The sequence below is a fragment of the Aulonocara stuartgranti genome, assembly GCF_965226115.1.
Source record: "Aulonocara stuartgranti genome assembly, chromosome: 3".
NCBI lineage: Eukaryota > Metazoa > Chordata > Actinopteri > Cichliformes > Cichlidae > Aulonocara > Aulonocara stuartgranti.
The window spans coordinates 37,954,803-37,979,084 of record NC_138941.1 but is presented as its reverse complement, the minus strand read 5'-3'; the positions used below and the strand labels follow the sequence as shown (position 1 = coordinate 37,979,084).

General features: G+C 41.8%; 1 protein-coding gene across 3 annotated transcripts in view; it reads right to left on the bottom strand.

The window, feature by feature from the left end:
- Positions 1–24,282, bottom strand: part of LOC309701804 (uncharacterized protein) — a 90,108-nt gene that overhangs the window by 29,115 nt on the left and 36,711 nt on the right. For 2 of the 3 annotated variants that reach the window (XM_082526048.1, XM_082526047.1), the window contains exon 2: positions 4,447–4,849. The gene's annotated coding sequence lies outside the window, so the exon portion shown is untranslated. Of the gene's footprint in view, positions 1–4,352; positions 4,850–24,282 lie in introns of those variants that run through there. The other variant, XM_082526046.1, reaches the window with a different exon arrangement.

The window sequence follows — 24,282 nt, the reverse complement described above, 5'->3', positions numbered from 1 at the left end:
GTATATGTGTGTGTGTGCTGTTGCACTGTTTCTCAAACAGCTGTCAGCTTCTTCCAAAGTGTTTCAGCTGACTGATCCCTAAACTGGGCCAATAAGTTCCTACACAAGAAGCCCACAATCATGGTTGTATTGATGCGTCTATCTGAGAACTCATCTCAATCCTGCCATCGACTCTAACTGCCTCCCCTTATTATTCATGTCAGCGAGTGCCTCAAAGATGTCTAGTGACATTTAACTGAAGCCACCAACACTAGTTGCTCCTCTGCTGTACTTGCTGTGATTGTGTGTGTGTGTGTGCCAGATTATATAAATTGTATATATGCTACAGGAGCAATGTGTCTCATATATGTGAGCCACGTTTCTACATATAGTATGTAACTTTATGAATGGGCTGCGTGTGTGTGTGTTTCTAGCATATCTGTGTGTCTTTTTACAGTGTGGGCTGTGTTTGCTGGAGGCGAGAAGCATGACGGAGCTGAACCACACAGCATCTCCTCCGGTGCCACTCCCCCACCCCCTGCCCTGCAGCCACCCCCCCAAGGGCAGCCAGCCCATTACAGTAATTAACTAGCGAGGGGGTTGATGGGATGGAGAGAGAGAAGGAAGGAAAGAAAGAGGGCTGGGAGAGAGAGGTATGAGAGATACAGAAAGTGGTTTTGAGTGTGAGAGGAAAGAGAGATGGAGGGTAGGTTTTGGGGGTGGGGGTTACTTTTTCTGCCGAGGCAGCAAGTGGGTGGGGGCCGCTGCTTTCCTTCCTGCCGTTAATCCCTGAGTGACTTTCACTGCGTACAGTAAGCAGCGCAGTGCAGCCCAGTGCCCCTGCAAATTAATCTAGCAAAGAGCTTGGGCATCGAATCCCCCCTCCATCCTCCCACGTTCCATTTCCCCTCCGCCCACCTGCCCATCGCCTGCTACAAGACTTGGGAAAGAGGGAGAGAGAGTGAGGCAGGGAGGAGAAAGAGGGATGCGGAGATAAGCTGCCGCTGTATTGTCCAGTGAGTGGAGAAAATGTGGCGGAGAGAAGGCGAAGGGGACAAACCCGTGGAGGAGGGAATGACAGGAGACGGTGAGTAAGGAAGGAGGGGTGAGAGATGAGGAGTGGGGGTAAGAAGAGATAAGGAAGACGGCGGGCTATTTCAAGAGCAGCAAAGGATGACCGTGCGCCCTCGCACGTGACATCACTTGGGGACATGGTGACATCACCGACTGCGAGGAGCTTTTCTGCCACTCTGTCACGATGTCACTCTCCTTTCGGCCTCACATCGTGACAAACAGATGTGTCATCCTAAAGGTTCCGCGTGATTCGCTGTGAACACATGTGCGTCGTGATGCCAGCCGCAACGCTCCACAAGTTCACATCACATTATTAAAGAGTAGCTCCGGAAAAAGTTTCTCTCCACGAGCGAGATTAGGAAAAGCCGATGAAGAGTTCGAGTCATGCTTAATCTAGTTTAGCACTAACGCTGAAGGGAGGAGAAACTAGCCAAGCTGTATCCCTACAGCAATGACGACTCTGAATCCTCCTGAAGGAAAAGAGATGGAGGAGGAGCCGCACAAGCTGCAAACTCTAAAAGCTATAATACACTTAAAATAACACAGATTAAGTAATCCAAAATTCTAGTAATGAGTCTGAAGCCTGATATAAAATATGACAACACTCATGTATCAAATACAACACAGCAGGCGTTACAGGGTTAAATGATCACACAGTCTCCTGTGAAGTTTAAACTCAGGATTTTATAATGTTTCCAAAGATGCTCGAACCACTGAGAGTGGACTCAAGCCTCACAATCACACAGGCCTAGACTTCCTGGCAACCATCAGTCGCTAGGGCAATATGAGTATTCCCCAACTGGTTGGCAAATGGTTGCTGAGGTTGTTGGCTGTCGCAGTGAAGTCTTTGTGATTGTATTAGTTGTTACAGATTGCCACAGTTGCCTGTAGTTTGCATGGAAGATGCTGACCTGTCAGCAAATACCTTCAAATTAAAAGCTTTACCCTATGGAAAGGTGTCGACTGCATTGGTAAGGCATAAACTTTTAATTTGAAGGTGAATGGCCTCTGTTTCCCGTTTGTTTTCTCAAGTTTCCTTTTTGCTCACTGAGTACTTGGTGAGTGACAAGATTTTCATGCATTCTGCTAGTGACCAAAGCAATCACCAGGTTTTTGGTGCATCAAGCAGTTTCACCTAGTGACTGCCTGCAGCCACTTGCCAACTTGTCAAACCCCTGGAGTTTATTTGGAGATGTATTTGTGATCCACCAGGAAAAGATATTCATATCTTTATACTGTTATCAGAAATATTTTTTTTTCCTGAGAATGGGTGCCTGCTGATGAGACTGATGATTGGTAGATGTGTATCAGCACACTAAAACCAAAACAAAGTGCTAAAAGCAGACAAATGCTGTCACATCAAAGTAAAAACCGATAGTTATTTGTGTAATATTCCCTGTGATCTTTCCACATCTTCAGTAGCGGAGTTATTTTAAGCAGACTTATTAACCATTTTCAAAATGCAGTGTAACAATGACACATCTTAAAAATGCCTAAATTAAAGATAAACGAAAGTTATCTCTGCAGCAGTGCCAGCTGGGACCAGCTGCTGTGGAAAAATGGGACTGCTTTAAGGAATAACTGCCGTTTTGTTAACTGTGGTGCATTTCATTCCCATCATGTACTTGAATAACAATGAGTCTGGATCCGGATTGTGACCTTTATTACCTACCATCTCGCTCTGTCTGTCATATCTTTCTCTGCTCACCCGTTGCTGTTTAACAGAGCAGTTCATATTAGAAAATCTTTGTCCGCTCTTATTCTGATTTTTTTACCTCTTGACTGTGACAGCTTGCTGAACTGGCACTGATGAAACTAAAGCCTGTGTGTAGTGTAATGCCACAAGACTGCATCTTTTGAGGAACGAGGCAGTGGCTGTGGTGCTTTGTAGCTGCATTAGCTCGCTAAAGAGAGGGTGGGCGGTGCTGTTAAAGATAGAGTTCAGCTTAATCCTCATCCTCTATTCTGCTGCCTCAAGGGTGTCCAGGCAGAACCGGCCCATTTTCTTCCGCTACTTCATCAGTCTGTTTGTACTCTGTGCGTGTATCGCAGTTATTCTGCTGCCTCACCAAAAACAAAACCTCACACTGGCCACACTAACAATACAAAAATGGTCTTGAGCAATCGTTCTGAAGGATTTCTCAAAGTCTTTCATGGTGTTTCTTTGGACACTGGCTCCTCTGAACGTTTTTCTTTATTTTTCTGTTTACTTCAGATCACGCTTTCCAATTAACCCTGACCTATGAATCACTCATTAAAAAAAGAAACCTAATTCATTGTGTCTACACATATTAGACAACTTTCATTTTAAATTGTATCTCCAGGCACTTTTTTTTACTGCAGCCTGTTACAAAACACATCAGTCGTTCCAGTTTCTTTAGTTAAATCTGCAAAAAAAATCCCCCAAATAACACATTTTGACAGAAAGTTTGCATCAACAAGGTGATTCCCAAAGAGCTATTAGCTGAAAGCTTGGAATACCTCAGCACGATGTGCAGTGTCCTCGGAAGATCTGAGAAGAGGACTAAAGAAAAAGTGGCAGACCCAAAAAAACTACAGTGGATGAGACATATCTGAAATCCATGTCCTTACGAAAGAAACAGCAGACAATCCAGCAAAGACCTGACAGAGGACCTGAGAGATGCATCTGGCCCTTAAGTTGATCTACTGTTACTGGTACTGTTCATTGAAACCCCATCAGAAATGGTCCCCATGTAAAGGTGGCTGCCAAGAAGTCATTCTTAAGGAAGGAAAAGGGAAACACCCATCAGTAAACACGGCAGAGACTCTGTCATGGTTTAAAGCTGCAGCGGTGTTGAGGATCTTTTTAAAACTGATGGAATTATGAACACAAAAAAGCACCATCAGTTTTTGATTCACCGTGCAAAACCATCTGACTGACAACAGCTTCATTTTTTCAGCATGACAATAATTTTCTGCATCATGGATTGGCCTTCCCAGAGTCCAGACTCAGCATTATTGAAACAGTGTGGGATCATAACAAAAAGACTACTTAAAGAAATGACAAGACCGCTGTCTCAGAGAGTTCAGCCTGTGCTGAAGACTAAAGGTGGTCAAACCAAATACTTAATTGTACAAATGCTGTTTTAATGTTTGCATGTTTCAGTAAAACACTGCAGCAGTTTCCCTTTTTTCCAACAGAAGCTAAAAAAAAAAGGTGTAGCCAAAGACTTTTGCACAGCAGTGGAGGAAAAGAATCTGAAATATCCATGTATCCACTAGAGATGGACCGATCCGATATTACGTATCGGTATCGGTCTGATACTGACCTAAATTACTGGATCGGATATCGGAGAAAAATAAAAAAATGTAATCCGATCCATTAAATATCACGAAAGCACCTCACAAAACTTGCAACACGCCGTAACTCACCTCAGAACGTTAGCACGTCGGAGCAGTATGCATCACGTGATAGAGCGGCTGTGGCATGCGGGACCTGTCGGTGGTCTGGATAGCATGTGGAGCTTCGCTAGCAACCCGGCATTTCATCTCCGACAAAGTTATCCCGAGAGAAGTAAAGCAAGTGTGTAAGTCCATCTCTGAATGTTTGTAAAGCATTCCTGCGTTAAGCTTAACAAGCGACTGCCTCTTCTTGCTGCTACTTCAATCATGAAACTGCTTAACGATCAGCTGATCGGCTTTTCTGTTGCGAGTCCGTGTCTCTAGTTTGCTTTTGGCCCACTTTGCACCAGAAAGAGGAAACCAGCGGCTGAACAACAGCAGCACGTTTAAGCTTGATCAGCTGTTGTTAGAATTTATTTAATATTACTTTCTACTCCAGGATCTTTTTCTACGTAGCTGACGCTGGTAACTGTGCAGGGGCGGATCTAGCAAAGTTTAGCCAGGGGGGCTGACAGGGCATGAACAGGGAAAAGGGGGCACAAAGACATACTTTTCTTTCTTATTCTCATTTAAAATGTCTAGCTTTTAATAAATAATTATCTGACACCCAAAGTTTTAATTTGATGTAAAATGAATAGAAGTCAATTACTGTATATAGTAACTATTAAGTCTAATATATATACCCTAGTAAGCTATAGTACTTTTTCCTTTGGGAAGGTACCATCTGTGCAGTCTGCAATTTTGTTGAAGAAAGATGTTGAATCTATTTAATATTTCTTGAAAAATAATTGATTTCTGTGCATTTTTTTTCACACTGCATCAAATTAAGGTTGATTACGTCGATTAAGCATCATGAGGTGGAGCGTGAGGGGTGGTTCCCTATTTTTTATTTATTTATTTTTGTTGTTGCTGGGAGTTGGAACCCTATTAGTTAGGTTGCTTAATATTTATGCTAAGTACTCTTTAAAATACCAGAATAGGGAGGATGGTGTAGGTTTAAGTTTATTAGATTGATCAGTATTGCTGAACTATGAAATATTTTTTTTTGCATACAGGTATAACAGAATAGCTTTAGTGTAGTTGTTGTTTTAAACTTGAGTATGAACTTGTACAAAATGCAGCAAGATATTAAAAAACAGTTTTGTTGATTAAAAAACACTATATCGATTCATATCGGTATCGGCAGATATCCAAATTTATGATATCGGTATCGGTATCGGACATAAAAAAGTGGTATCGTGCCATCTCTAGTATCCACTCACTGACCTCTTTGCTCCTTATTCCTCTCCTTCTCATTTACTTCCATTACCTACTGAACCTCCTGAACACTCCTGCCTCTACAATCAGCTCATACATCTTCATCAATGGCAGCTGCTACTCTTCTTCAGGGAGGCTACAATAACCAAGCAATGTATTGTTATGGCCAACCAAGGAATGATGATGAACAATGATAGCGCTAAACAATCTCCCCAATATCCTCTTTCATTTAGTAAGCTGCCTCTAAGGCCAACTGCTGATTATTGAGCTCCCTACTGCAGCGTTTAGCCCAGAGGCCCACGCACGGCTCGCCTACACCGAGCTTGATTGACCTGATATCTCATGAGGATCCCGGGTGGTTCCCTCATTTACGCCTGTGCTGATTGCCAGGGTGAGAGAGGGGCCAGCGTTTGTTTTATCCGACTATGAGAGCAGCCATGAGCTGAATCAAGTCAGCTGAAAAATCGTGCGCTCTACAGCTGAACTTCAGACCCACATGCACAGACGCACAGCTTGCAGCCGCCTGTTGGCTCATGTGATCCGGCATTAGACTGTGCACGTAAGAGATAGGCCGACCCAGAGCGAGGAGTGCAATGACCGGAAGAAAACGGACCCCTCATCACCATCACACCCCTGTCAAATTGTGTTTCCGCTCTTGCTACCACCAGCTTCAAACCTCTGTTTCCATTACATTTTTGTTTTTTTGGCGAACATTACAAGGATACAAGAAGAATCCAAACAAAAAAGCCTAAATAGCACTTGATGATCAAAGAGTTGGAGCAAGAAGACTATGGAAAAATGTAAAAATTAGCTTGTAGTGCAATTAATTTTAACTCCCCTACCACTACGTCCAGAGTAGTGGTTTATATGCTTAAACTGCAAAGTGAAGTGAGAGGAGAGTAAACACCAACCTAAAGGATAATCACTGAAAATGCAGGGCAAGGTTGTTTTACTAAAAAAAAGGGAGAAATTTTCACTTGGCAAAATAAATAAATGAGAAATTCATAGCTGTGTTGAGCATCACTCAAAATTCTTGCACTAGCATGACCTTTTGGCTTGTTTTCATGCGTCTGTTATGTTCACTGGGACTATGAAGGACGCAGGGCTGTCAGATTTCTGCAGTTACATTTTGAGTAGGTGCAAACCGTGCACTCATTATAGAGACAAACAGAATAATCCAAGGACAAAAGGGAATTATTTACATGTTGGCCTAAGTGAATATTTAATTCCCTTGTTTGTGTATTCTGCTACCCTCAGGACTGCTGAGACAAAACAGGTCAAAACTGAAGAATTTACAAAGCTGCAAAGAGCTGCTGCTTCTTATTAGATGAAATTTCCCACGTGTGGGACTAATAAAGGTTATCTTATCTTATCTTATCTTAAATATATTCTTGTACCCGACAGTAAATAAAAAGATTCCTACAGGTAATAATTTGAATGCAAATGAAGCATTTACAAAGACAGTGTTTCAGGTCGTCATAACAACCAGCAGTTTAAAGGAAACTTTAGTCCTCTTTCTCTTAAAGTTTTACTTTACCCCCTTGATATAGATGATATAGATGACATCCCTTTATCATCTATATCAAGGGGAGAAAGTAGGTAAATCACTTATGTGAACAAGATATCTTGTAGATATCTAGGTTTTTTATTTTTATTTTAACAAACAAGGTTAATATCAGATCCTGAGAGGAGCTGTACACAGCCAAGCTAACACTTTCCCTTCCTTTATGTTAAACTAATCAACTTAGGGCTCAATCAAAAGGGACTAGAGACTGGTTAGCTACCCTCCAGCAAGGGAAAGATGTGCATTCTCCAACTGCTTGGTAGTGGTTTCTGGAGGTTGTAGACTTTTTCCGGGTGTAATGGGTGCCTCCCTGCAATTGCTTTGGTTGCTAACAGATTGCATGGTTCCATTGTTGCTTGGAAGACTCTGACTGATATGCAAACACTCAAACGTTTTTCTCTGAGTTTAAGTGAAACTTGAAAAAATTTGACATTTTTACTTTCAAAGCAAATTGTCCGAGTCTCTGATTTATGCTGTACTTTTCTCAGTTTTACTGCTTAAATTGGTGAGTAGTTTGCAGAAATGTCTTTTTCGTCCATGCACACTACAAGTAAAACAGCAAACAACTGGAAAACACCTGCTAATGATCAAAGAGCATCCGTAAATCACTCACGAACCTGCTGCAGAATAAAACCTGTGGTTGCCGGGTGGTCAGTGACAGGTCTCTAAGCTTTTGTAACTCAGTTTCAGAACAACTGCATGAAACTTCCAACAACCACTCGCAGCCAGTTGGAAAATAAACTGTTTGACCAGATTACCAGATGGTCGCCATTTGGTCTGTACACATGTGTGACTTTAGGCATAACAGTGATACTGACCCGCCCCCCCTCTCAGTATTTCTCAAAATGTCAATATCATTGTTTGCATATTGCTGACATGCTTTATAATGTCAGGAATATGCATTTTGTAATTTCAGCACTGGTGTGCTGTAGTATAACACAAGGTGTATCCTGTTACCAGAACTAGAATCTCAATCGATTGAGGGGACAATGAACACCATGTTATCAATCCATCGAATGGTTGATGTCGATAGTGATCATGTCCTTGATGTTGCCAGATTGTCGAGCTACATGACATGAGGGAGAAGACCATTAATATGATAATCGCCTATGATCAACCCTATGACAAAAGTGGGAAAGAAGAAAACTCTTTATAGAGGAAGAAACCCCCAGCAGAACCGGGCTCAAGGAGAAGCAGCAATCTATTAAACTAGTTATGGGTTGGTGAGAAATAGAAGAGAGACAAAACACAAACTAAAGGAGTGAGAAAACAAGCGTTAATGTTGGTGTGTAGCCACATGGCTTCAGTCTTAGCACCAAAACTACTTGTTAGGGTTTAGGTTAAAAAAAAAAATGAAGTAATTGTAAAACTTTGCTTGGCGACTGGGATGAAGACTTCCTGTGAGTTTTTACATAACCACTGAGAAAACAAAACAATTCACTCTTTAAGCATGAGTAGATATAGAAGGGCACCTACTGGTGGCATCTGTGAGAGAGCTATTCAGCCGAATGACAACATCCCAAGCAGGTTCAAGCAGTAAAGGTATAGAAATGTCTTCAACAGCCTTAAGGCTTTATCTCAGCAGGAAGTGATGTGGTGACCAGAAACCATAGACAGCCAATGACATTCAGCAACTTCAAGCGATGACAGGGGGAAGAAAACACTAGCAGTCAAGTGGGCCGGGCCAGAAATAAACTTTTTTCAACTTCACGGTGAGCAATATAAGTGATGGTGGACTTCAAGTCTACTTGCAGTCCACCGTCTGGGGAGCAAGTGTAGTTGGTGCATTTTAATGTAAATTCTCTGTGGATAAGTCCGTGAGGTCACAAAAACAGGCAGGCGTGCAGACATCCACATGGACCCTCTTGCTTACTGTCTGACGACAAAATTCATATGATGGGGATCCTAGCAAACTGTAGTCGGCTCTAGCGGACTCATGGAGACAGGAAATATAATCCTTACTTGACTACTTGAGGTTACCTAAGCACCTGAAACTGCTAGGGGCTAACCATCAGTTGCAAAGTAATGTGCAACAAGCAAACAGCTTCCTGTGTGGACACTTTAAAAAAGGCTTCTGCATTAGCTTCATGACATTTGGGTCACTTGCTCTACGAAATGAGCTTTGTACAGAAGATCAGGGTCTATACTTCCATCAGAGCCCTCCCAGGGACTCGTGAGTCTAATCGCACCAGAAAATTGTGCTAGAATCGATTAGCCACTAGTGATGCCACTCTGTTCTTGGGTCAAAAGGTTGTCGAGCTAGCTGTGGCCAATAAGCAGCCCAAGAACAAAAGACAGTTGGTCAGATGGGAAAAAAAAGTAATGGTAACAAATTTCAAAAATTCAACAAAATGTAACATTTAAGAGGTTCTGAATGTCTTTCGGGACTCGGGAGCTGCTGAGTGCGGAAGCTCGATATATGGAGAAGAAAGAAAAGGAGGCTTGGGTGTTTTGTGTGCTCTAATTGGCTCCTCGGGCTTTCACCTTCACAGGCCATTGAGTCTGAGCAGACACAGAGTACAGTGGTGTGGATGGCTGAGGCCAAAAGGTGATTCGGTACTCTGTATGCTCTGTGCCTTTGTGTCTGCTCATATCTGCGAAGATGTGTGTGTGTCTCAGTGTGAAAAGAACAGTGATTTTATTTAATTTAACTACACTTGTTAGCTGTTGTGCAAAACAGTGTGAATGAAAGCAGAAGAAAATAATGGAAGCCAGAAGGAAAGAGGAAAACACGGTAATTTGCTGGCTGCTTTATTAATTGAGCTACCACAGCACTTCTCAAGAGGCTGGTCGGCTAGGAGATTGGATAGATTGATACGGATACACACACGCACACACACACATGCACACACATGCACACAGATGAAGAAAAGAGAAGCCCAGCTATGCACACACAGATAGGAAATGCCTCAGACATGCTTTCATCTATTGTTTTCTTAGCAAAATTCGATTAAGTTCTGCACAGACAAAACAGAAAAGATGGTGGCCAAGCTCTTAAAAGCTTTGAGGAAGCCACCACTGCCTCTCAAAGTATTGTTTCATTAGTCCACAAGGATGCATCTCAATGAGATTTCATTCACTGCCAGAGAGACGCTTGTTTCACAAGTTTGACAGGTGTCTGTTTTTTTGTCTGTGCGGGTCAAAAAGAGGCCGCTTTTGCTCGACACCACAACATCAAAGGACCTTGAGGCAAATAATGACTTCAAAAAGGTTACACCGTGCACTCCACAGCATTCTTCCTATCTTCAGTCTGAACACTGCACAAGAATTAGTCGAATGTTAAAACGACTAAAAAGGGAGGACGAGAGACACAGGGAGAGCAAGGGAGACCGTGAGCTTACGCGAGCTAATAAATCTCCATATTGTTGTTATTAATCCTGTGTCAAACAGGAAACTTCCAGCATCAACCAGAGAGCCAAACAGGCGCTTTCCATTCCAGCTTTGCATCTCAATGTGGACAATCCTCAGCTACACAGGCGGCGCCCCTCAGATTAGCACATCATTTAGGATTTTTAATGACACCCTAAGGCGCTACAATAATTTTGATGATGAGGCACAGACTTTATGTCCTTCCATACAGAGCCTGTCCCCATAAAATAAATGATGTTTAAATGCTGCGAAAGTGGGTTTGCTTTACACTTACAGTGCAGTCTGTACACCTATAATTGATATACAATACATATAAGCAGAGAAGCCCCGGTCTCCCTCTCCTCGCCCACCTCCTCCAGCTCATTAAGGTTCAGTTCAGTCCTGGGTTCACTCCTGGGCCTCCCCTCAGTAGGACATGCCCAGAACTCCTCACTCAGGGGCAATGTTCCCTCTAAGCTGCGCGCGTGCACAATTGCGCACTGCTGGCATGGTCTCTGCGCACAGAAAATCTGCATTGCGCACACACACACAAAAAAATCTAACCTGAATTGAAATTAAAATTAAAACTTTAACAATTCTGTTTTGCAGTGTTAGTCAGTGACTGGCTGCTCCCGTATGGGATTAGAACGATGCCACTTTATCCCATAGTCCAGCCAATGATGCACAGCAAAATCTCCAGTGTTAAATTAACACTAGAGAGTGTCTATATGGGTCCACACCTCTGAGTGTTAAATACAACACTGTTGAGTGTTAAATTAACACTTTTGACAGTGTTATATGTTTAAAAGTAACCTAGTCAGTTTTGAAGATTAACAATGGCTAACACTGAGCAGTGCTGATTTTCTAACACTGGAAAATAACTCAAAATGTTAGAAATATTCCAGTGGAGTGACACAAATAATTTGTGTGGCATCAAATTTGATGCAGAACAGCTGATTGTTCTGTAAATAGTTTGAAATCTTAAAATCTTAAAAAAAAAAATGCCTTGGCTGCATTTTTAGGTTAAACAGCTGCAAAAAAAACTTTGTTGTTTGCAAAACTCAGTTACTTTTTTGAAGAAGTAACTATATAATTAATTGCCCAACATTGGTCATTACATGCTGTATTTTGCAGACAGAGAGTTACAGGACTCTCTCCCAGACCACAGAGTTGTGTTTTCAAAATTGGACTTTAAGTTATTTTTACTTCCAATAGTGTTAACATACTACACAAGATTTTTTTTTTAAATTCTCATTGTAAGTGGGCTAAAGCAGTTAATTAAAAGTAGTCTAACATAAATGTAAATGCTGTACTTTGATTATTTTAATAAACCATGTAACTTGGATGGATTCGATGCTGGCGTGACCACAGTGCACACGTCTGCTGTTGCTCACAGTGGTCCAAGGGATCGCTCAGGGAGTTTGTGTGTTCACTCAGACACATGAAAAATTAGAGGGAACATTGCTCAGTAGGCATCCTCAGTCCTAGTCAGATGTCCTAATCAACTCAGCTGGCTCCTTTTGATATGGAGGAATAGGGGCTCTACTCTGAGCCCCGTCCAAATGACTGACATTCTCACCCCATGAGAGCTTAGCCGGCCTGTATAGTCATTCCTTCAGTCACCACCCATAGGTTAGAGTAAAAATGTAGATTGACCTGTAACATTGGACCTCTTAGTACCAACTCATAAAAACCACATCCTACCTGAGTATTGTTACTGACCATGTGCATCCTTTAATCTTCTGATAGCTACTTCCAGCCGGCTCACACTTCATGTCACAAAGCTCAAATCAAACGTCTTGAACATGACAATGAGTTCACTTTACTCAAATGACCTCCACAGTCACCAGATCTTAATCCGAAAGTGCTCCTTTGGGATGTAGAGGAACGGGAGGATGTGCAGCTGACAAATCTGCAGCAGCTGTGCAATGAATGTTTCCAGCACCTTGTTGAATCTGCGACACAAAAGGCAAAAATGCACTCCATCCTAGCACTAGCATGTGTACCTAATGAAGTGTCCAGTGCATATATATTTATATAATACTCTAAAGGTGAGTTTATTTTATTAAGAAATGTTAAACTGACAAAAGCTCAGCTGTACCAGCTGTAAATAAGTAATGAAAAAACGCATCAACACAACATTTTGTCTCACATTGTTTAGTTAATTTCACTTTTAGCCACTAGCATGAATACAAGACAATAATAACCACAGAGGATGCAAAAGCCCAGTCAGAACCTCACATACATTTGCGGAGCTTAATCTCTGACTTTATTCAACAAATTGCTTGGCCAGTGTATTCTCATATGAGCAGATTAACAAACAGTCAATGAGGCATTGTGCTATTAGCCACGGCAATGTGCTGCGTGTTGCATGATTGCAGAACATTAAGTTGGCTGGAAAACCCTCCAAGAAGTAATTAAGAAAACTGCTGGGCAGCAATTCATTTCAGAATTAGTCGAATTGAAACTGAGCTTGTCAGACATTCAATAACAGTGAGAACATAACTGTCTGAATTGACCTTCATTGTAGCATCCCCACACGATTATCCAGCTTCGTGCAGTAAATGCCTATTTAACACCATTTTGATGATGCTGGAAGAGTGCAGCAGGCTGAAGAGACAAAGAGGAAAAACAAGCACTGCTACATTTATACCATTATCAAAAAAAAAATGAAACAATGAAACATTATTACCTTACCCCAATGGATTGTGAATGACATTTTTCACTGTGTGAGCATCATCTGGGGAAAATTACACTTAGCTAAGCCCACGGGGCCTTTTCAGACTCTATTTGTGATGACAGTCGGGCCTCAAGGCTCACAGTAGAAGTATTTCCCCCAGAGAATGTGAGCAAACAGGCATATTAAAAAGCCAGGCCAGCACAAGGTGATGGATTCATCCCAAAATATATTGTTGTGTTCATTAGATTTTTTAATCAGATCAATACTCTAAATAATTCCTTTCATTATCCAGGAAAATACTATGAATTAATAATATAATTGCGGTAAAACATATAGAAAACAACATTATCGCTCATCAGAGCCATTTTCCACCTGTTTTTTGCCCTAACATAAAAGTATGGATGTCCCAACAGTACATGTATGTCTGTTCCATGCATGCCTTTGGATCACTACGGGGGGGGTTTGAATTCACAAACAGACATAATTAGCTACCTCGCACTGCCTTGTTCCCTCTCTGAACTGTGTGTTTTCTCCAGCAGCACAAACAAGGACCATGTAATCACAGTGTGCTGATGCCATCATGGCTGCACTGCGTCGCGAGGAAGAGCTTTTAAGCAATTAACAAGTGTAAACAAGTCAGACTGGCACGTGTCAAAGGCGGCACCCTGCAGTGTGCCGGATGACTTTTAGAGGCACCTCATACAAAGCGCTTGATTTTTCTTGTAACTCGTGTGTGTTTTCAATCAAGGAATCCTTTTGTTAGAGTTTGTATGCTCCGTAATAACCATTTCGGCAGTTATTAGGTGATTTATTATATTTCACAGCTGGATTACCAAGTGAAGAGAAACTATTTCCGTGATAAAGCGGTGTCGATATCAGTTTGAGCTCAAATTTTTTAAAGCTTTACTTTAATTGATGTGAGCTAAAAGTGTCATTTAGCTGCTCCGCTGACGGTAAGCAACTCCAAGGGAGGTGTGACAGCAGCCGCTGTGATTTTCTCAGATGTGGAGACACTTTCTGGTTAGGATTTGATGGGATTTATCAAACAATTGCTTTAGTTGAACAATAGATGAGACAGCTTCCAGCTTAAAGTCCTATAATCACACCTCAGAGCAATTGAGCCTAAACCTCGTAAAACCACTAGCTAAGCTTACTCATCGCACATCCTGTTCTGTCTATTAGACGCTTGTTTCTCTCATCCTCTTAATTGTTTCCCCTGATGCAGCTTTTCATCATTTTTCCATCGCCACATGTGAGATATGGGCTACGGATTTCCTATTAAAACTGTATCAGTCACCATCCCAGTGAGGAGAAGTTTGTCAAGATCGCTGATGTAACAAACCTCTGGGAGCCATTAGGGGCCAGTGTTCGAAATCAAAATGATTAAAGGATGCTGTGTTGGACACATAAAAGGGAGTACAAGCAAATGGGAGAGAATAAGAAAGAACAGGAGATCTTCTCCTCTTGTCCTGCTCGCCAACACGTTGCCTTCCCGGTGGCCATCATTTTTGCAGCAGCTGTTTATATTTGTCTTTGAAGCCTCACCGGCAGCGAACTGCTGATTGATTCATTACAGTCATCAAAGTGCTGCCGCTAAAGGGTGTGAAAACCTCTCCATCAGCTAGCACGTGTCTACTTTGTGATATTTGTGAAGGCTGTTTTTGCTTTAATTCGATTGCTGAAGTAGAGGTTCCAGACATAAACTCTCTATATGGACAAAGGTTTCGGGCACACCTCTTAATCTTTGAATTCAGGTCTTTCTTAGTCCCATTCCCACAGGTACAGTAGATGGCAATAAGTATTCAATCGCCCATCTAAATCATTACATTCAGGTGTTCCAATCACTTCCATGGCCACAGGTGTTTAAAATCAAGCACCTAGGTATGCAGACTGGTTTTTAGAAACATTTGGGAAAGATTGGGCTGTAAAGAGCCCATTGAATTTGGGCTTGGTGCTGTAACAGGATGCCACCACTGCAACAAGTCAGTTTGTGAAATTTCTTCCTTGCTAGATATTCTACATGTTAGCAACCCTCATCCGAGAAGCTTCTTCAGTTGTAAGAGCGACTGGTGGAGAGTCCCAGATTTTAAGCCCTATGTGAGTGTCCCCAATCAGGGTTATGGACCCCCTATTGATTCCCCTATTGGTGTGGGTCACAATCAGCCAAGGTTTTTCAGGTGAACCCACTGTGAAACCTAGCCCCACCCCATCATGTGATTTACTGAGGTCAACTGGCCCAAGATGTAAGTGGGCGTTAAGGTGTTTGGGAAGGGATCTCAAAACTGGATTACAGATGGCAGACAGTTGGTGTCGTAAACCACCGCCTCTGTTCAAAGATGGGTGTTCACAGTGGACATAGATGGCCTCTTTCAAACCATCTGTCCTCTCTGTCCAAAATGTGAACATTGGCATCCTCCAAAGAGTGACTTTTGTCCTTTAGATGCAGCTGGACTGCAGAGTCTTGTCCTGTTGAGGTGGCACTTCATCTCATGGGTTTCCCTGTCCAAGAAGCTCTTGTCAATATCATTTGTAGGTGGCCCGGTACTTCTGTTATATAGGGTATCTTATCAGATTAATTTGGTGAGCTGGTGCACTTTGTCTCAAGATGTTCTTCTCTTAAACCTAATGGTCCACATGGTACACAAATTACAGCCTTTTGCTTTGAAGCCTTTTGATGTATGCCATTAAAAGCCTTCTCCCCTTGGTTTTCTGTGCTTTGTCACTTTGTCCAAACAAGAACTTTCTGCCATTTAGCTTTGCAGTGAACAGCAGAGCTGGGTAGATTGATCCAACTATCAATCAATCTACCCAGCTTGAGTCGATACTACCGTGATAGGCTCGATACTTTGTTTCTAACCTCTAACTTCGGTATGTAGCCCACTAAATTGTGTTAAATCTTTTTAAAGAAAGAGTTTCAAAATCTATAAAAAGCTGAAAAGTCTGCTTTGTTGTGTAGATTATTATCGTGGAAAGTAAAAATCCCTTTGACTTAGTAATCATTAAAATGTGTTTTGATTTTTTGGCAAATTGATGGTGATTTATCTCATAACTCATGACACACTGCTCTCTCCTACATAAGCTGCATTAATCAGTAGAAAATAACAGAATCTGTATTGGTATCAGCAATACTGTCCCTGTACTTAGTTGTTATCAGATTGCTAATAAAATCTTGCAGTGTCCCACAGCACCAGTGAACAGTGGATCAGATTGGTACCAAAGGAAAACTTGTGCATGTCTCAGAGATGACAGCAGCTTTGACAGTTGGTATTTTTGTTAAAGGTGTTTTTTCAATCTTTAAAAATTTCACTATTTTCCTACCCTTTAGGACTAAAATCAGCTTAAATATGATAGTTGGAATAATTGTGTTTATGAGTTGGAAAAACTGATGAAATTTTCACATCTCTTTTCTGTGTTCATAATTCTTATTTTTGACAGGATCCCCAATACCACTGGCTGAAATGTATCCTCAAACCATTCATCATGGGGTGATGAATGGTTCCTGCCTATCAAACTGTGTTATCATTGGCATATTTTGTAGATTCAGTTAAATAGATGAGAGCAAATAATATGGTTTTGCATCAGACTGCTAATAACCTTCTTTGTAAAATTGGTTCTTTGCTAAGCTAACCCTGTTGTCGTCCCTTAAGTATAGCTTTTTTATGCCTGTATGATTCATAGGTCAGTGTTAGGTGGTTTAAGAAAAAGAAAATCCTCAAAATAAAAGCTACGAGAACTGGACTGAAAATTAATAGTAAAAGGTTTCTTTTTAACAGCACATCATAAAACATTACTGTTAATTCAAGCAAGGTCTGAAAAATAGAGGTTGTCCCAGAACAAACCAGAAAGAGGAAAGACAATTTCATGTGATGACAGTTGGTGTGACATATGAAAGTTGTACATATACACTGTCTCTGTTCAGCAAGCTGAGCTGGAGAATGGAGCTCTGCAGGACTAATTTAGAGCCCAGTTGGATCCCTCGACAGCATTTCCTCTAAGTACCGCACACGTGATAAGTTAGAAGAAAGCCGTGCAATCTTCTAACTGAGCAAACATGAAGCGATTATATCTGTTTAATGTGTAAGAGAACTGTATGCACAGAATATCCTCATGAGAAGATCCTCTGTGATTTAAAATGTATGAGTGTGTATTTGTGGGCAAAAAACACAATTGCAGTATTTCAGCACCGGCGTCTTCTAATGTATTGGATTTGCCAAAGAATCCCCAGTGATCAAGTCCAATTCAGCAGCACTGCCCTAATAAGCTCTGCACATCAAGGCTTTTCTGTTTTTCCCCTGCCTCTCTCCGCTTTGCTCCCGTACTCTTTTCCTTCCTCCTGCCTTTCCTTTTCACTGCCACCCATTAGCCAACCTAGCCCACACAATAGCACCCAATCACAACTGGCAATTTAAATTAGCTATTTTCTCTGTCTCTTGCGCTTCAAAACACCTCTCGACAGAATGGACCCTAGATTATTGGATCCCATTTATCTACGCGCACGGATTTGTGTGTATGTGTGCGTCTGTGTGTGTGTGTGTGTGTGTGTGTGTGTGTGTGTGTGTGTGTGTGTGTGTGTGTGTGTGTGTGTGTGTGTGTGTGTGTGTCATTTTCCCTGAATGCTACTCTGAGAATAAGAAAAGGGGAACAAAGAAAGAGGAGCCCAGCAATGACAGGGCCACACTCATTAGGCTTTCTAAAGCTATTATAGCAGAATTCCAGCACTATTCTGTCTAGAGCAATTAGTTTTTGCATATTCACTGCGTGCGTCGCTGATGACGGCGGTGTGCTTATACATGAAGACAGAGCGAATTAGACAGCCTGTCAGTTAGAGAATCCCTCGCCACCTCTTTCATTGCTCATTCCTTTTGAGTTGATGGCTGGGGAAATGGGTTAAAACACACACACATGCACGCACACACACAGAAACCTAATTAACAGACAAGTGCCATGTGGACGCTTTGCAAAATGTTTTTTTTTTAATGTTAAATTTATGCGTGTTGTGCCAGCATTTGGAATTAGCTGTCACGCATGCAACTTGGGTCCGTGTCCCAGCATGCATTTGGATTGTGTGATGTAGGTACCCTGGCAGCGAAGCAATGCAATAAACGCATTAGTCATAACAAGCTGCCCGCACAGGGAAGGAGAGAAAAACAGCTTCAGTAATAAAGCAAGTCACACTGAGGCTCCAGCGTGCGTGCGTTAATGTTCACGCGCATTATCTGTATCTTATATTCAAACTATCTGCTTCTGTTGTTTACACATATACACATACAGTCACACAACCTCACAAGGTCTTTCTTAAGAGAAAACCCAGCAGACAGCTGGGAGCCTTAGACCTCACTGTGACTGATTGTGAGTGTATACGACTCTGAAGGCAGTGACGCCTCTAACCCAGGGACAAATAAATCACCACGGTGAAGAGAAAAGAGAAGCAGGGGAAAAAGATAAAGAAGTCTTGCTGTGAAGAGCAAGACGGCGCCGTGTGCCAAAGAAATCAATTAGAGTAATGCGCAAAACACATTAAAAGGTTCCTCAAAGTAAAAAAACAACAACTCTGCATGCAGTAACAGGGTTCTTTAATTCATATGTGAGTACATGCTGCATTTACTGTACCTACACATGCAGATCAGAAGGATGAGGGATGAAGAAAAGTCTGCGTTATCTTGTGTGATCCTGATCAGAAATAGGGCTGGGTATCGTCACTGATTTCTAGAATCGATTCAATTCCGATTCACAAGGCCCCGAATCGATTCGATCCACGATTCGATTTAATTCGATTCGATTTAAATCTGGGAAATTTTGACAGTCAGAAATATTATAATTCAGATAAGTACATTTACATATTTTTGTATCAATAAAAAGGAAGCTGACACTCGCAAAACTTTATCACAGGTGTAAGCGTCACAGCAGATGCCTTTGTGTCAAAGTAGCTGAGGATAAAACACAGAAAAACATGAAGGTGATTTTCCTGGCCTGGGATTTTATAAAAATATTCTGCAGTACATCAAAAACGAAAGAAAACCATTAATCAACATATGAACATCACCTCTGAAGTTACAGCGGTTTTATTAGAGACACAGCGTTTTGCATTTTGAATAATTTTAAAAAGTTTAAATTTGTTCAGTATTGAACAGCAGAAATGAGGTTTTCTTTTCGGAAGAATGTAAAAGGGAAAAAACAGCGGCCGACAGCCTGTAAGCAACAGTAGACTTGTGCGTAACAAGCAAGCGAATAATGAAGAAAGGGAAACTGTTCTTGAAGTACAGAGAGAGAGAGAGCTGTGCATCGCAGTGGAAGCAAAACAGTAAAAGTCTGAGTGAATTCATGACGATGTTTATGTGAAGCGTTTGGATCTTCTTTTGCTGCTGGTTCAGTCAATATTGTTTGGAGAGAGATCAAACTAACAGCTTTAGAATCGGCGCATAAAGGGCGTGAACACAAAGCGCAGACCCGCCGACAGATCAGAGTCAGCGAGCTGTCGGCTTTCAGCCCCGACTGTGAGAAAAGCGACATCTAACTGATTCTGATCCGCGGGTCCCGCTGTGTGTTTAAGTCTTTGTGCAGAATCCGTGTTCCTGCTCTCATTTACTGTCTTAACTGTTTGGTGGTTGTTGAAATTTTGTGAGATTTCACCTGAGATTCTGGCATTTTGGGCAAAATAAATTTATATTAAAAAATCGATTCAGGATTTTAATGAATCGATTTTACGTTATCCAAGCCAGAATCGATTTTAATCGATGAATCGATTATAAGAACCCACCCCTAATCAGAAATGCTGATGCGCACAATGAAAATTCAAATACAGAGTGCGTAATACAGTACACCAATGCTACAACACGTATACGTTTGTACACGTTAAGGCAGAAAATCAGCTCACGGATGTGGTTTCGATTATTTCGTGGCTGTAACACACAGTCACGGTTAGAGGAAATCAATCAATCAATTTTATTTATATAGCACTTTTAAAAACAACAACTGTTGACCAAAGTACTGTACAATAAAATAATCAGATATTATTTAAGAGGAAAGTGAAATAAAAGATAAGAAAATAATAAGAATAAAATAATGACAGACTCATAGAGAATTAAAAGCCAAAGAGTAAAAATGGGTCTTTAAACGAGTTTTAAAAGTATCCAGTGTTGGAGAGGTCCTGATATGTAAAGGCAGTTTATTGCACAGTTTCTCCTCTGTGTTTTAATCTAGACCTAGGGACAACTAGAAGCATTTGGTCTGCAGACCTCAAAGATCTTGCCAGGGTATACCAATTTAAAAGATCAGAAAGATATATAGGAGCTAGTCCACGCAGTGTTTTAAAAACAAGCGTCAAGACCTTAAAATCAATTCGAAAACTTACTGGCAGCCAGTGTAGCGAGGCAAGTATAGGGGATATGTGCTCTCGCTCCCGCTTGCCAGTCAGAAGCCTTGCCGCAGCATTTTGAACCAGATGTAGTCGGCCAATAGATGATGAAGTAACACCAGAGTAGAGACTTGCAGATGTCGAAGCGAGAAGGTTTGTTGGCCCACTCATCCACCTCTACCTTGTCTCGGTGTTGTCTTTGGATCAAGCAGGGAATATCTACGTAAAAGCAGTTACATGGTCTACCTTCATCATCACCTAGATGCTAAGCTTGTTAAGTTTGTTTCTGGGATGGTGGTGTGAAACATGAAAGTTTGGCATCACCCAACAGAATCAAGGAGCTTAAAGACTGGCTTGTAGGAACAAAACCAACAGATATTAGCTTCTTGTTGTATTTAGCATGACCTGAAATTAGCAATTGAGCTCATAAACTCATTTTGAAAGTGTTTTGCTATAAAGACATCTGTGGGGAAATCTTTCTCTGTGACCTCAAAAAAGTCTTTTTTGCTCCTAGCTCATCATTAAAGTGAATAAATGTAAAGCATTTCTGAGATGGCTTCATTTTTCAGCTTTGTCTATCTGATGGGTTCCATTCTGTTTTGTTCAGAGTTTTAGTCAAAGCCATCACGAGATGGCTCATTTCCTTTTAAACATTGTTTTTAGCTAGCCAGAATTAGCACCATATTTAAGAAATGATGCTAGCTAGAATCGGATGATAATTCTGGCTAGCAGCATTACCTGGGTTTTAAATGCACCTTAGAACACACATGCATCAACACTACATATGAGCGGGCGGAGGGAGGTTTGGAGTCTTCACACACCCCTGTTCTCTGTTACCCATTGGGGCAGAGGGGCTGGGAGGAGGAGTTGGCCGTCCGATTGGGGTCTGGAGTGTGGGGCCTCCCTGCTGCTGCGGAGTCGGGGCAGTCTGCTTGCCCGGTGCAGTTTCCCCCTCCAGGGGCAAGGGTACCTAGACCCGGGGCTTAGAGTACGCTTGGGGAGTGTGATTGTGTGTGTAAAGTGTCTACTTATGTCTGTCTCCACGATGGGTGAGTGTTGAGTAATTGCATATGTGAGCATCTGTGTGTGCCTGTATGTCTGTGTCTATATGTCAGGTCGGGTATCAGACGCCACCTCTCTGGGGACATCTCAGGCCCTCCAAGGTATGGAGGCCTATCTCCCCCACCACTCCCCCTGCCAGTGGCAGACGCCCTCAGACATCGGTACATTGGTGGTTCTTGGTGTCCGGGGCTGGGCGCTCAGGTACGCACCGGCTCACTTCTGGTGCTTCTACGTGCTGCACAATAATATCCAATATTTAGTATTTACTGTTTATATACACATAGATTATCGCGATGATGCTGTTTATTATATTGCTCTCTTTTTTTGCTTGTTTTCTCTTTTTTCTTTCTCAATAGGTGATCCAGGTGATTGATATATATATATATCTATATATATATATATAGATATATATATATATATACACATACACACACACACATATATGTATGTATTTTTTGTTTGTTTGTTTTTGTTTTTGTTTTGTGCCCCTTAGCACTGTTCCTCTTCCCCACTGTTTTTCTTTCCCTACCTCTCTTTCTTTGCCCCCGTCATGTCTATCCCGTGTTTAGCAAGTGAAAATAAAATAAAATAAACAATAAAAACAAAAGTCAATCAAATGGACCAATACGGCAAGGCCAGGATGGTCCATTTGGTAAAGTAAATCCATTGGGCATCTTTGTTGGCCTTTAGACAATTATTCTGATGGCAAAAGAAGCAAACGGGACAGGCGACAAAAAAAGATTAAAAAAAAAAAAGAATAAAGTTGGTCATACCAAATATTGACTTTTAAGCTGGTTAGAACTGTACAAACTGAGCTTTTACCTTGTTGCATGGTTGCACGTTTCAACAAATTGCTGCTCTTGGTTCCCTTTATCCTAAGGAAAAATATTAAAAAGAGATGCAGGGTTACTGAAGACTTTTGCGCAGTACTGTGAAACTTAATTTGCCCTGATACAAATGAATATTTATTGATGTTCTGATTTAATCTGAATTATGGAAGCCAATGAAGTATTTTTAATCAAACGTCATATAAATTAACTCCAGTCATCACAGTTTGTTGTTTTCATGTTTTTATTATTCATTTAAGTCAAGCAAATCACAGTTTTGTTTTTAGAATTATGAAACCAAGTCCAACTTTTTCTTTATGGTTCAAATACTTTAAGTTAAAAACTGAACTTTTATAGCCCTTTAGATACACTCTCTGACCTTCCACCCGTTCCTCTGTACCACCTCCTCCACTCTTGCCTATTTTTTACAAACTCCCACTCACTTTTTCATTCTGTCTGCTTTTCCATCTCATTTGGTCAGTCAATCAATAATGCTGGAATAATTTGTCTCCATTTCCCACAGCCTATTCACATGTCAAAGAAATGGGCTTCGCTCTGACATACGCCAGCGAAAGTAATCCAGTCCTCCCACTCACCCGCCACCAATTAGCTCATAAAGTGACTGCAGCTAGGCTAATTAGTCACTGTTACCTTACAGTTGTGTTTTCAAAACCTGAGCGTTTTCTAGGAGCGAATCTAACCGTTCATGCTTTGCCCCAGTCACCTGGTTTTGTGCTGGTTTTCCCAACATGTTTGTATTGTCCGGTACGACTAATGAGCCTGCTGATGGCTAATTATGTTTGTGTTTATTTGGAGACGGGACCAGTGTTGTCCTTCATCAAATACCCCCCCTTACTCCCTCGCACCCCTCCTCCCCTTTTTCCTCTCGCACGCATCCAGACGAGAGCTATTGTTTTTACCCAAAGCGCCTATCTTTCTCTTAACTTTGTGGCGTCTGCGTTGATTAAGCAGCGTGGCGAGCAGCTGGGGAGCGGCAGCGTTCGGGAGTGATAAAATGCCTTCAGGTGGAACTCTTTCAACACCTGCCATCTCCGCTCTGCTCAGCAGTCGCAGGCGGGCACCAGGCCGGGCAGATAGAGGAACAGCAAGCACAGCAGTGCAGTGCAACAGCACTTCTGCCGTCTGGTGCGCCCGGGACAGCTGAGTGCCAAGGACGGGTCAAGTGTGTGTCTGTGTGTTTATGTGTGAAGCCATATGAATCTCTACAGAGGAGGTAAAGCAAGGCAGAAGTGCACGTGCATCGATCAAGTGGAAACTTTTGCAAAGCAGATGTTTTTGCACGTTCTCTTTTCAGCAGGCCTCCACTTCAGTTTGAATCACAATTTAGATTTTGTGTTTTTTGAGCCCCTGGATGACACTGTTAGCTCCCATTTCCCAGCATCCTCCTCCTTCACTGCTCGCTTCCCTTCAGTGGCTCCGTTTCGAGAGCAAGTCATTTCCTGCCATCTTTGCCAAGGCTCCTTCTATGACAGCCTTCTCTAACTCCCCCTACCCCTTTCTTCAATAACCGATGGTCTCTTTCTCGCCAGTAGACACTAACAGCTGCATATATATGGATCCAAATGAGGCTTGGCGAGCTTTTTGTGGCTCTTTATGATATATTAATATTTATGCCTCTGCCAACCAAGATAACGACAGCGTTTGAATTTAGCGCCCGCAATTAACAAGTTCCAGCTGCCTCTCTCTTAGCTTGGTGTGGCTGGTTTGTGCATACGTGAGCACAACCATGTGTGCACCTCTGTGTGTGTGCGCG